This window comes from Euprymna scolopes, chromosome 36 (assembly GCF_053919585.1).
Source record: "Euprymna scolopes isolate OS-2025 chromosome 36, ASM5391958v1, whole genome shotgun sequence".
In the NCBI taxonomy this organism is placed as follows: domain Eukaryota; kingdom Metazoa; phylum Mollusca; class Cephalopoda; order Sepiida; family Sepiolidae; genus Euprymna; species Euprymna scolopes.
The window spans coordinates 19,880,863-19,896,177 of NC_136517.1; the positions used below are offsets into that span (position 1 = coordinate 19,880,863).

General features: G+C 34.6%; 1 pseudogene; it reads left to right on the plus strand.

Annotated features, from left to right (window-relative positions):
• The first annotated feature begins 536 nt into the window (after positions 1-536).
• Positions 537-653, plus strand: LOC145260737 (5S ribosomal RNA; annotated as a pseudogene).
• The last annotated feature ends 14,662 nt before the right edge of the window (positions 654-15,315 follow it).

Consider the following 15,315-nt stretch of genomic DNA (forward strand, 5'->3'; position numbering starts at 1 on the left):
TTATATTTTTTGTACAGAAAGTTGTTAGATGAGAAAAGTCACTGGTACCGTCGGTTTTAAGCCCGGTAATTAGGACTGTTTAAGATATCCTTATCAAGCTCTGTTCAGCCAATATTTGTCTCGTATGCTCTTATATTTCGGATTTCCCTTTTAATTGAGCACTCTGCTGAATTTCTTGTTTAAAAAAACTAATGATGTATATATATATATATATATATATATATATATATATACACTGACGTAAAATCAGTTCAAAATAAGATGTTTAAATTTCAACGTTATTTCACGTGGTTAACGGTAGCTGATCAAGTCAGAATTCGAATCTATCGACGTGATACCCTGCATGAAGATTCCCGAAAGGATGAAACACTAGTGTCTTTAGGTATTTAATTATTATAGTAAATAACGATATATATATATATATATATATATATATATATATATATATATATATATATATATATATATATATATATATATATATATATATATATATATATATGATGGAAATATGACATGACGAACGGTCCCCAGTAATATACGGCATAATCGCGTTGACCCACCGGTTCTCGCCAGATCACCGAAGTTAAGCAATGTTGACCCTGGCTAGTACCAGGTGGGTGACCATTTGGGAAGTCTCGGTGCTGTGTGTGCCCTCCGCTCATCTCGGCATTGTTTCCAGTCGTCCTGTACCTCAACTTGCCACTGCCATGCAACAATGTTGTCTCAGGCACCCTTACATTGGGTATCCATAGTCTGTCAAGACCGAAGGAAGCCACGCCACGCCATTTGTAGTAGTGCATATTTTCCTCCTTCTGTGGAATTTCCACGGGTCTTGCTAGCATTTAATGTTTTTGCATATTCCTTGTACATTGAATATTCATCCGTATTCCTTGTATATTCAATATTCTTGCATAGATTTCAAATATCAATGAAGGATATCGATCGTTACATTATTAACGATTAATTATAGTAGCATAATGTTAAAAGATCGATTATTTTCATTAAATAGATTAATTAAATAATTAATAAGCGTAAGTTTTGTCTCATTACTGCAGCGTAATTGGCAAACATCGCTACAAACGGTACAAATATATCTTTATGTGAAAATGTGTCAAACAGGGAGAAGCAGAGGAAGAGAAATCCATTGCTTGCTTTTGCACTCAGCATTTGAACACGATCAAATAAATTGCTAGTAATAACAAATATATAACGAAATCTGGAAGAGCACTCACCCGAGCGCATACCTCCGCTAACGCCCAACATTTTGCTTTAATTTAGTAAAATATTTTATACTAGCTCATTTTGCCGTGATGGCACAGAGAGAGAGAGAGAGAGAGAGAGAGAGAGAGAGAGAGAGAGAGAGAGAGAGAGAGAGAGAGAGAGTCGAACTATGAAATTGTCACATTAGTAAAGACGACATGATTCCATTTCCGTTTGATGAAAACCTTTTTTTCTTTTTGTTTTTGCAGACGATCTACTAGTTGTCTATTTGTGTACAAATCCCAAGAGCGATAGGAGCCTTCTATCATGTCTGAAAGTAACACAATGTTCAACGACCGAGATCGGAGATGCGGTGCTGTACAACTCATACTCTCTACCGATACAAATTATGACAACAAGATCATTGCCAACACCGTCAAAATGAAAATCCAAACGTTTACACGCTTGAAAGCTTGCCCAGGATTCTGAAAACAAAGTTTCCAGCCACATCATGCCACCTCACATCTTTGAAGTCGGCTTGAAAGTCAACACTAAAATGTACCTAGATATACTGAAGAGTGTCGTGATGTCCTGGTGACATCAGGTGGACGCTGGCAGACTCGGCAACAACCTACAAGTGTAAAGAGACCCAGGCTTCCCTTCAGAAGGAGTGCTACGACTTTGTACCCTTCTCTCACTGCTCCCCTCCTGCCCCGACCTGAACCCACTGGACTACTTCGTTTGATCATACGTGGAGAACATCATGAACACGACCTCCCACAATTCCAAAACCAACCTGATCGCCGCCATCCGCCGAGTATTCGTCGAACCCCCGCCGGCGCTTCTGGAAAAGGCATGCCCCAGTTCCAGACTTGTATTGATGCGGTGATTGAGGCTGAAGGCGGCTACATTGAATAGATGTCAGCTCTGCTACATAATCAAGTTACATGAATTGATTTAAAAAAAATGTTTTAAAATAAAACTGTAGTGTCGTTTTCTTTAGGGCAGCATTTTTATCGTTCTACCCTGTAGAATCGCTGGACATTCCGATTGCCATCATTAGCTGACTCCTACCGCTTTATAGCTAATACAAAGAAAGTTATTTGCAAAATAACGTGGCGGGAACACCGTACTTAGTATCTGTAAAAGAGTGTAAGAAACTGCTAGAAATGTATTTGCGTATTGTTTTTAGTGGCAAAAATATTAGAAATTCTGTTTTGAAGCAGAGATAAGTCGCTTCCTATTAATACCAACTATACCTTATATATTTACATTTTTTTCTAGATTTAAAAGAAAAGGTCACTTAGTCCAAAAGAAAATACTTATGTAACGTGTTTTAAATTATCATGTTATTAAATACACCCAGATCTAAATATCTCGAACCCATATATATATATATATATATATATATATATATATATATATATATATATATATATATATAGAAACCGCTATATGTCTGTCTGCTTTTCGCTCTGTCTCCATATTTTCAAACTCTATCTCCTCCGAAAATAAAACATATTGAGGCCACCGTTCAGCTCAGAAAGACAAAGGATACCCCCTGTAGGGGCAGTTACGCATCTAGTTGTGAGGCAAAGGTTGCGCAATCACCAACCACATCTCTCCTGAATCGGCACTGTTTGAGTCCAGTGGCAAGGAGAAGTCCAAGGCGACTTGAAACAATGACGAGATAAGCAGAGAGCGCATACAGCAGTTGAAATCCCAAATACCCACCCATCTAGGACTGACTAGGTTCAACGTTGCTTAACTTGGTTGATCCAGCGAGAACCGGTGTGTCAATGTGCTTATGCTGTATATATATATATATATATATATATATATATATATATATATATATATATATATATATATATACCCCGTGCCAGAATTATATGCAAATCGATATTTTTGTTCTAAATTCAATAGTTTTCAATGAAAATTTGTGAAATTAGGCACGTTATATGGCAACACTAACACAAGCGCAGATCTAAAATTTTAAGCTAATTTGCACAGTAATAAACAATTGGCAGCCATGTTGGTGATTGGCATTTTTTTTTCGGCGTGCCAAATTTATATGCAAACCAATGCTAAAATATGGTAAAGTGCTAAAAGATCATTGAAACATTGATTATTCTAGGAATTTGTAAATTGAGAACAACAATAATAAAGAACAAACAACTGCAATACGGTTTCATAGTACAACCAATATCTTATATAATTGTCATTTTTATTGACAAGAGTAAAAAGCCTCTGGTCCATTGAAGAATTAGACACATGAATACCATCTTTTTTCGGAATGCCAAATTCTTCTTCTTGTGCCAGGGTTCCAAGTGTTCATTAATGAAGTCAAGTAGAGTTTGACGGTTGGCGGTAATTTTCACTCCATCTGCAAATCTTAATGGTCCTACTAACTCATTGCTAATGATTACAGCCTAGAACATCACACCGCCACCTCCTTGTTCACGCCTGATCTTTTGGGGACGTAGACCCTCATTAAGGTACCATCCTCCCCTCCACCCATTGGATTCATCAAGGGTCGCTCGACACTCATCGGTGAACAAAACAGTTTGAAAATTCATCTTCATGTGATCTCTTGCCCACTCCATCCTATTTTTCTTGTGGATATCCTTCAATTGAGGGCGGACCTCTGACTTTCCAAATTTTGCAATCGTCCTCAGGATACGACAACGAATTGATTTGGGCACATCAGGAACGCCAGCTTTTTTAAAAACTTGTTTGCTAGTTTCAAGAGGATTACGACGAACTTCTCTCTTGATCTTGCGTATTGTTCTACGCGACAGATATGATTTCTTACGAATTTTCCCTATGTCAGAACGTCCGTTGCAAAGTTGAGGGTTAGTACAATATTTTTTGATTGTACGATGGTCATGGCGTAATTCTTTCGCAACTTCTAATGTGGAAATCTTATTATGGAGCCTTTGAATAATTTTAGACTTCTCAGCTTGACATAAAGCACCTTTACGTCCTATCTTACATATAAAGTTGGCACGCTGAAAAAAATCTGCAAGTCACCAAAATGGCTGTCGTTTCCTCGCTATTGCGCAGATCAGCTTAAAAGTTTATATCTGCGTATGCGTTAGTGTTGCCGTATAACGTGCGAAGTTTCACGAATTTTCATTGAAAACTATCGGAGTTAGAACAAAAGTATCGATTTGATTTGCATATAATACTGGCATGGGATATATATATATATATATATATATATATATATATATATATATATATATATATATATATAGATAGATAGATAGATATAGATATAACCTTTTCCAAACTTAATACAGTGGCGCGAAACGATTTCCTAACATGTGCTTTGAATTCAGTTATCTGAGGGGGCGCCAATAAACATTGCAGTAAGTGTTTTTATATTTTATTTAATTTTGCAGAATTTAAACATTTCTATTTGCTTTTATCTACATTTACCTTTCAACAAATTCAGTTTAATTTCAAATAAAAAAATCTGTTTCTTAAGAAACATGCATTAGTCTCTGATGTATTGTTTAGTGGGCTTCTGCTATTAAACGAAACACGTATAAGACGTATTTTATAAAAAAATTAATAAAAAAATATGAGTATGAATGTAATGGTTTGGTTTTGGAATGATAAATAATGATATATAATAATTATTATAGTATATATATACTATAATAATTATTAAATACCTATAGACACTTTCGGGACTCATCAATGCAGGGTGTCACGATTAACACCAGTCGAGAGATTCGAACCCTGGCAACAAAAATCATGTTTGACTTCATTAGCAAATACCCGAACCATTCGGCTACCGTCAACCGCGAGAGATACACTTGAATTTTAACATTTATTCTTATTAAATGCTTTTAATGTCAGCCAGAGTGATCTAATCATTATATGACGATCTACACATATAAGCTAAGTTGACCGACTTTATTTCAACTGAAAGTGCTCAAAGATAAGAAACAATTTCTTAAAAGAGCTGACATTATTATTTCCTATAATAATTATTAAATACCTACAGACACAAGTGTTTCATAATTTCGGAAATCATCAGTGCAGGGTGTCACGATAAACGCCAGTCAGGAGATTCGAACCCCGGCAACAGAAATCATGTCTGGCTTCATTAGCAAGGACCAGAACCATTCGGCTACCGTCAAGCGCTATTATATAAAAGTCACTTTGTGCGGGTGTTTTAAATTTAAATGAATTAAATAAACACTTTTATATGAAATTCCGTGCAGATTCTCGAGTTTGACAGAAAGATTCCCGAGTTCGACATGATAGAGCCAGAGAAGTTCGAGGGTTACATCGGTCGAAATGTTATAAAAATAACACTCAAGCTGAGAACAATAGTTCGAAGAAGCCAAATATAACGGATATTACTAGAACTTTTTTAGGATTTGTTAATAAATGACACGAAAATGAGTCAGTGTGGCGTAAAAACGAAAACATGCTGAGACACATTTACGCATCTGCAACCGACTTTTTCCATTTGAAAAACTAATCTTATTGGCTGGATACGTGTCACGTGATCACAGGAGACGACATATTGTCTGGTCATAACGTTTTAATTAAATGAACACTGCTAAGCATTAAATTACGTTTAGGATAATAAACAAATAAAACAAATAAGTAATATCGATGCTCGTGTGATTGATTAACTGTCCACGACCGGCAGAGATTTCCAGATCAAAGCACAAGAATCGATATTTGTAATTAATATTGATCCTCAACTGTCGAGCTGGAGCGCGATTTCTTTTCTTCTTTTCACTGGTGCACATAACGATCATATCGAATCTTTACAAGCGAACGCAGTTTTGCTTAGTTTAATGTTGTTCGCTTTTTTTTTGTACGAGAAATATTTTTGTTGAGTAAAATGAAAAGATTATATCAGAAACTGATATGGAACTATTTGGAACGACAGAGAAAACAATGACAGATATTTGTGCCCCCCCTCCTTTAAAATGAATAATAAAAAAAAAACAACAACACCAATTTAAGTAATACAAAACGTTGATATATGTAATAGAAATGTCCATTGATTTATGCAGTACATAAAATAATATTTTTTTACAAGAAAGTCATCACACCAAGGCCCGAAAGCCACTCGAGTATAAGGGCTAATAAATGTTAGGTTGCTGTGTAGTAATCGTTAATGGTGTAAGTTGGGTAGAATTTGATTATTTAAGAAACCGTTCAACAAGAACTTGTTTACATTGGACTTGAAGGCTACGATATTGTAGTTTGCCGGGAAGCAGGCCAGCGGAACAGTGTTCCACAAGAAGTCAGTTCTAGGAAAGAAGCTTTGTTTGTGAAATCTGCATTTAGAGTTAAAATCAGATAAAGCGTGGAGGAAAGTGTTGCAAGTGATTGTAACCAGTCGACTGTGTTTTGTGAAAGTTTGACAAGGATGTACTAGAGATTGGAGCTCAAACGAGCACATGCCAGGGAAATAATGATAAAGCAGAGATAGGCGCGTAACGTCATTTCGGTAGGAAAGAGGTTGCAGAGAAAAGAAAACGACATCACCTACTAGGCTTAGAGGCCGATTTTTAACTCTATCAAGGCAGGATAGGCGCGCCGAGCAGTTCCTGTCCACATTAATTATAATACTCCGACTCTTTCTCTGGTTCTTCTTACAATTACACTAATCTCACTTTCTACATTATATATATATATATATATATATATATATATATATATATATATATATATATATATATATAGTCATCCACATACACTACTGTTTCGCTGTATCACAGCTCATCAGTGCGGCTAGACAGGTAACTACCTCAAGCTAGGATCGAAACCCGACCGCCCGTACGACAGTCAAAACTTTGAACTATTACGGTAATCGGCAGCTACTGTTCGGGTAGTAAATTAACGATGTTTTGACATCGTCCAAATACCTAAGCCCGATTTGTTTACACAAAGAGCATCGCTTAATACGCTAATGTTATATCGTGTATCACTTCCCAATATGCTCAACTCAAGATAAGGAGCATTATAGTCATTCCCATACAGTAGGGTTTCGCTGTATCACAATTCATCAGTGCGGCTAAACATATATATATATATATATATATGTATATATATATATATATATATATATATATATATATCTTGAGGCAGATAATTATCTTTCTATCTGCTCATCTAGGATTTCGTTTGATGTCTGGTTCCATTTTTTAAAATTGGAGACATTTTACGGCTTGTCTTTTTCTATTTTTGAAAGAATTCGTTTTCTTGTATCATTTAATTGTTGTTTCAACTCTCTGCCTTGTAAAATTTCATCTTCTTTGTAATTTCTTTCTCTCTCTCTTTCTCTCTCTCTCTCTCTCTTTCTTTATATATATATATATATATATATATATATATATATATATATATATATATATATATATCGTGAGGGAGATCATTTTTTTCTGCTCGTCTAGTATTTGTAAAGTTTGAACAGTGATACCAAAACAGTAGTAACTTCTTTTGTGCTACAGACCTAAGTCGGGATGTTAAGCTTCTTATTTTTCTGTTTTCTATTGCTACAAATGATGGAGAAAAGGGACCAGGACATTTACAATGAAGTCTGGTGGCTAACCCTGATTATTCTCTCATATAGCTGAGGTATCACTTTTAGATAAGCACCATTGTTTATCTTTTCCCTAGCTGGGTGTATAAACAGGTTAGAGAGCCGTTTTTATCCTAGGTGCTGGCATGTTTTATTTCTTCACATGTTTATATGAGTTTCTCATCACCTACAATTTTGGCATTTTTTAAATTTAAACAAACAGAAGGACGTGCTCGATAGTTTTAGAATACATCATACTATTTCATTAAATGTTTGATTAGGATTTAATTCAAATGGAATGTATCCTCATCTCAGGGTTAATAAGAGTGAAAACACATGAGTATGGTGCCTTGCAAGCATTCAAATCTTCCTCTCTATCTCTTTATCTAATCATGAAATCACTCTTCGCTGTTTTGATATTTAAGCTTTAGTGTTTTTTATAGTTAACGTTGACCGTGTGGGTTGTTCCTTGCTAATGGAATCAGAGATGGTTTCGTAGCCGGGTTCGAATCTCCCGATCGGCTGTAATCGTAACCCTCTGCACTGATGATTCACAAAAGGATGAAACACTAGAGTTTTTAAGTATTAATATATATATATATATATATATATATATATATATATATATATATATATATATATATATATTTAAATAAACATTCCGAGGAGTTATTTTCGAACGTCGATTCCATGGTCGAGTTGAAGAACTGCCGATTGTCAACACTACGGTTCTAGGTTCAATCCTTGGCTTGGGAGAGATGCTAGTCTAGCGGCACTGATGAGTTGTGATACAACGAAACAGAACTGTATGTCGATGACTACAAAAATATATAATGTGTGTGTATATTTTGGCAGCAAGTCGTTACTAAGGAAAATCTTGTTAAATACGACAGAGTGTTTATTTTTCTGTTGATTCTCTCGATCTGACAAGCATTTCTTTTAGTTTCAGTTGAAAAATGTATTATGTAGCCGAGTAAGTTTTTCGACTACAATCAGTACTCACTGATGATTCCCTAAAAAATGAGACACTTGTTTTAATTGTTCGCCTTTTGAAAACCATACTTATCGTCAAAGCACTCATTTGGATGTTGAATGTAGCTTATAAAAATATTTTTGTAAGCTACATTTAACATCCAAATGAATGCTTTGACGATAATTACGGTTTTCAAAAGGCGAACAATTAAAAGATACATCTGTCTTACTTAAAAAATGCTAGATTTATTCAGGGTGTCTTTTTTTTATAAATAAAAACACCCAATATTTTTGCTGATGAGGAGACTTTGTTTAAAACAAAACTATATGTCAAAATTATTGTCCATGAATTAATGTTTACCGCAATAAAAACATTGTTTCCGAAAGGATCGTACAAATTATTGGCTTTGTTGTGTTCCTTCTTATGAAACAGATTTTTAATTCTAATTTGTATTTTAAATTATCAATCACCTTACTAAATATTAAAGTAGCTCTAGGATATTTGCCTATCGAGCTTATTATATATCTGCATTACAGCGAACACTGTTCTTTTCATGTATTTTAATCAAATTAGTAATTTTACTATCACATTAAAATACACTCTGCTTCTTAGACCACTGTTCTAAACCCCTTTAAATATATATATATATATATATATATATATATATATATATATATATATATATATATATATAATATAAAGCTGAATGTCTGTGTGTGTGTCTGGTCACGAATAGGCTCCTATATGGTTGACTATTTTAAAAAACTGATTACATATAATGATAGAAGATGTATCGCGACACATGAATGATTATGTTTGATCTGGCAGAAAGGTGGTTGATTAAAATTGTGGGGTCTGCGTTCGCGCCTGGTCCACAAAGTATGGAAATAAGAAATTAAAAAAAAAAAGGTTTTACAAGTTTTTTTTTATATAGATGTACATTAGAATACTTTGATAAGTATGTTTTAACTTAAATAGGGATGGTATAATAAAAGTGTGTGGTCTGCGTTCGCACCTGGCCTCCATGGAATGGAAATAGGGACAAACTTTTATAAAGACTTTTCATATCTATCTGCGTAAGTATACTTTGATAATTATGTTTCAGTTTGAAGAAATATGGTGTAATAAAATTATGGGGTGTTCGTTCGAACCTGACCTCCATAGAATGGAAATATGTCACAAATTTTAACAAGTTTTTTTAATATAGATCCACAGAATATTGCAATAAGTGTTTCAGTGTGAACAGGTATGGTATAATAAATTATGAGGTTTTTCTATTTTATTTTTACTTTCATCATATTTTGCTTTTGTTTTGATACCCGCAAATTCGAAGCTATCTCTTTACACCCCTTCCTTTTCATAACCTATCATACTTTCATAATTCAGAGTCCATTTTCTGTAGGCTGTTTTTGAACCCAGTCAACGATGGGTACTTTTGCTAGTGTATATATATATATATATATATATATATATATATATATATATATATATATAAATGAATAAGTTATAATCTGTTGTGATATGTAGTAAAGTCACACATTTAAGACGCAGGAAGAAGTTTAAGGTTCCTTGACTTCATTATAAATTGCCCTGGCGTAATGGCTAAAGTGCTAAGTCAATCAGTTCTAAACGACAGTCTTCTGAAGATTAATGGTCCATTCCTATTGCAGTCGATACTAAGATTAAAATTACAATTTGCTTAGGATTTCATACCTGGCATAATTAAAAGGACAACAACGAAGCTATCCCCGTATGAAAATAAGAGCTCTCTTTGAAATTCCGTACAGACTTCCGAGTTCGGCAGAAGGATTCTCGAATGGATAAAACACACTTAAATATTGCGAGAATAGAGTAGTAGTTCGAATCATTTTAATGATTCATACATAAAGTCTGTTGTGATTCTCTAGAATTTTACTGCTTAAACGTTGGACGATATCTAACTATATATTTTCCCCTAAAGAGTGCCCGTTTGACACCACGTAATCCCGTTGACACATCGGTATCCGTTAGACAACCAAAGTTATGTTGAGCTTGGTAACCGGTAAATGGGTGACCATTTAGCATTACTAGGTGTTGTGTGTGAGCCTACTTATTCCAGCATTGTTTCTCGTCGTTCTGGACTTCTTCCTTCAAGTTGACTCAATCAGTGCCGGTCTAGGAGATATGTAGTTGGGAATTATACAACTGTTTATTCACAATTAACTTTACTAGCATACACTTCTACATTTTGTACTGAGACTGAGCGGAGTCTTTCAAAGTTTCTTGGACAACCAGTCCCGCGTCCTTCAGCCAGAAACATCAGACAGTTCTCAACCAGACTCATTAAGAGGCCTTCAACGAAACTCGTCAAGCATGTACACGCATTATTGGTCGATAATTAAAGAATAAATAAGGGACCCGTCGAAGAGTACAAATTAGGGGACAACTGGAGTCAATAAACAGTTTTTTTTTATTACTTTCATAATCTAAACTTATTAAAAAAAAATGATTAATTTATTTTATTGCGGACTATTATTCTCATCTTTATTGGTTGTTGCTTCACGACGTTTCGGTCAACTATTCCTCTGGCCTTCGTCAGGTGGTAACCGCAACGGGATATTAACTTCGAATCTCCTAACTGTATTCTCAGCAATCACTGCCATCCGTATTTGTTGTCGTCTCACCACGTTTTGGCCAAGTAAGCCTCTGGATTGGATTTTTTGATCTTATAAATCCACGTTTATTTATTATATGATCTTCCAACCTTGATCGCCCTTTGGGGCTCGTGGCGCAGTTGATAGAGACGTTGAATCTCTACGGTTTCAGATGAGCATTGTCTGAAGATAGCGGTTTCAATCCTACCCAAAGCCGGCCAGAGGCTTACTTGGCCAAAACGTGGTGAGACGACAACAACTACGGATGGCAGTGATTGCTGAGAACGCAGTCAGGAGATTCGAAGTTCCTATCCCGTTGCGGTTACCACCTGACGAAGGCCAGAGGAATAGTTGGCCGAAACGCCATGCAACAACAATCAATAAAGATGAGAATAATAGTCCGCAATAAAATGAATTAATATAAATAATACTCATCTCAATAATGAATTCCTATTAAAATAATATATAAAAAAATTAAATTTGTGAATTTTTAATAATTTTGTTTATTTGAATTAATCGGACTACTGTTCTCTGAAATGCTATTTTCAACGTTTCAACCGAAGTAACTTCCGATTTTCTTCAGGATTATCTTGTATAATACAGGAAAACTCTGTCGCACACGAGAATCGGCACTGAATTTCGAACGGAACACTTTATTTAATCCATAGGGGTAGCATGTCCTCATTCCGTCTGCCAGGTAGAAGTTTTAAGTAATTCGCAATTGTATTCTTGTCCGTACCGAGAATTGAACCTTCATCCCCTTGAAGAGTGTTACTTATCAACTGTAGTTTACTTAATGCTTTATCCATTACAACACGGATCCTAGCAGAGTCTCGAGTTCGACTGAAAAAAATCCCGAGTTCGAAACGGTAGATCCAAGAAAGTTTCAGGTTACGTCGGCCGAAATGTGCCAATAACACTCAAGATGAGAACAGTCGTCCGAATAATCGAAGCATATATATCTATAAAGTGAGACTGCGTGTGAGGACGATTCTAAACCTATATACTCAACAATTTTTTTATCTAGAAACTTGAAATTTTGTATATAATGTAATTTGACATGTGGAAAGCTTTTTAATCAGTTTTCATTTGAAAAAGAAAAAAAGGATGCTAAGGGGTCAACATAAAAAATTTATATATATATATATATATATATATATATATATATATATATATATATATATATATATATATATATATATATATATATACACAATTGGTTTGGCAGAAATCAGGTTCAGCACATTCTACGCCAACAAGATTTTAGGTCAGAGTCACCCAAGATTTAGATTGCTTATAAGCGCTTAGAAACCTTGTGTGATACAATCGCAGGAAACAATGTACCTAGGATCTTTCTTCAATTTAGAAAAGGGAATAATTTATCCACGAAAGGAAAGATAAAAATAAAACATGTTCATCAGATAAGTCACGTTTTGGAGACAAATTTCTGCAGAGCTCACATGTTTATCGCGCTTCTCGGTTTAATGGCTGCACGAATGCATTTCATTCCCTAGGCTCGTTAGCATAGGAGACCAATCCAATGTTATCTTCGGTGGATCCCTCGAATGTAGCAATGCGAAAATGACTCATATTTTATATGAATGCATTTTTAACATTGCATAAGTTCGCATTAAATTAAATATATGCCGATTGTGTAATTTTAGCATTGCGATGAAATATGATAGGTTAAGAACTGTTCAGTAGCGATCTTTAACATTAAACATTCTAGAAATGCAGAGAGGGATATTCTTTTAACAGACGAAGACACAACAAAATGAGGTATGTCCCTTGCTTGTGCGTTAAAAAGACTGAATGCTAATGAACTGTTTTATTATATGTGAAACACTCTTACATACATCTATAATATAAATCTCACCTGTCTGTTAAAATGTATGTATGTATGTATGCATGTATGCATGTATGTATGTATGTTTGCATGTCTCGCAAAAACTTTCGACAGAGTCGACGGATTTTCACGATTTTGGAGCTCGATCCTTCAGACGACAAATATAAAATAATTGGCTAAAAATATTAATTCCTTCCTCCTCAACTAGGCACTTTTCTACAGGAAGGGGTCGCATTTTTCACCGATATTTTCGATTGTCTAGCATTAGTTTAAACCTAGGTCATTTACGGTTTGGCGATGGGCGCAACCGCTAACGCGTCACGTTTTTTTTTTTTTCACTTTCTTTTCCGCCTTCGCGTCACGGGTTCGAGCCCGCCTGCCTACTCCTACTACCACTTTTTTTTTCTCAACACACACACATCCAAACACCCGGGCAATGCCGGGTACCCAGGCTAGTGCAATAATAAAAGAACATTTTAACCACTAGACGTCACACTATATATCGCAACTTTAAAGAGACGTCTGCTAAATAGACTCTGTTTATACACCGGCCGACTCTAAAACATTAGGTACAATAAAATATCCAATAGAGAATTCGCTCTGTAATAAAAAAAAAAAATACCACATTAGCATGCATTAGAATATAATTAAGCGTGTTTTACGATCGGCAAGATCGGGCGTCTCCCATTAGTATACTATATATATGTATATAAGTATATTTTGATAAAAAATAAATACGAAAAATATATAATGTTTATATCTTTTCTGTATTTATTTCCTTTAAAACACACACACACACACACACACACACACACACACACACACACACACACACACACACATATATATATATATATACATATATATATATATACTGGCTTACTCAAAATAGAGCCCAATAATGCAGTAGAAAGGAGGAACATGCTTTTATTGTTTAAATTACTTGTAGTGTTATAAAAGATGCTGGAAGTTCTCCACGTTGACATCTATGCATTTCTGGACACGTTTAACAACGTTTGTAGATATTGCCTGTAGATCTTCTCTGGCGATTCTCTTGATACCGTTGGCAATGTTCCCCCTTAGTTGGTCTAAATCGTGGCGATTATTTGCATAAACTTTTTTGTTTGAAAGTGCCCCTAAGATAAAACTCAAATGATAACAAGTCCGGGGAACGTGGCGGCCATAACCATTTGCTTATTGTTCTCTCTTCCGTAAACATGTCATGAACTCATGTCAGTGATATGTGAGACGTGTGGCATGTAGCGCCATCTTGTTGCAAAAAGAATTGCATTTTGTCTGGTGGTGTCAGTTGGTCATTAAGAGAAATATTAGAGAGATTGAACTATTTTTAAGTGGCACGCTTAATCTATAAAGAAAATGATTAGAGAAGTAATAGAGAGATTGGACTACTTTTAAGTGGAGCATATATATATATGTATATATATATATATATACATATATATATATATATATTATACTCCGTTCAATATACAAGTATTATTGATTACATATATGCATACATGTTTCGATGGGAGCCCTTATTTAAAGAGACCCACCGCATAAGACTAAAGAAGGCAGTTTATTGAAACAAGAATCACAGTTTAATTCGATTTGCATATAAAGAAATAGCCGGGTGGAGATAATACTTTGAAAAAAAAAAAAAGGAGGGTGTATAGTTTGTGAATGCGTGCAGTATATATATATATATATATATATATATATATATATATATATTTATATATATATATATGACTACTTCATTTTAACACATAAATTAATATACGAAAATATAATTTTATGCGTAGATTTTCAGTATTTACTTCAACAGTTCTCAATACATAGGTAGAGCGAGGTAGTTAGTTATGAAAATATATATGGCAATTAAGCTACACAGAATATTCTGCGTTTCATAAGCCTGACGAATTCTCACGAGAATGAGAATATTCTGTGTAGCTTAATTGCGGCATATATTTTTATAACTTACGATATATATATATATATATATATATATATATATATATATATATATATATATATAATAAAAATTGTTATACCGTCATTGGATTATTTACCTTTCACCAGACTATCCATTCACGTG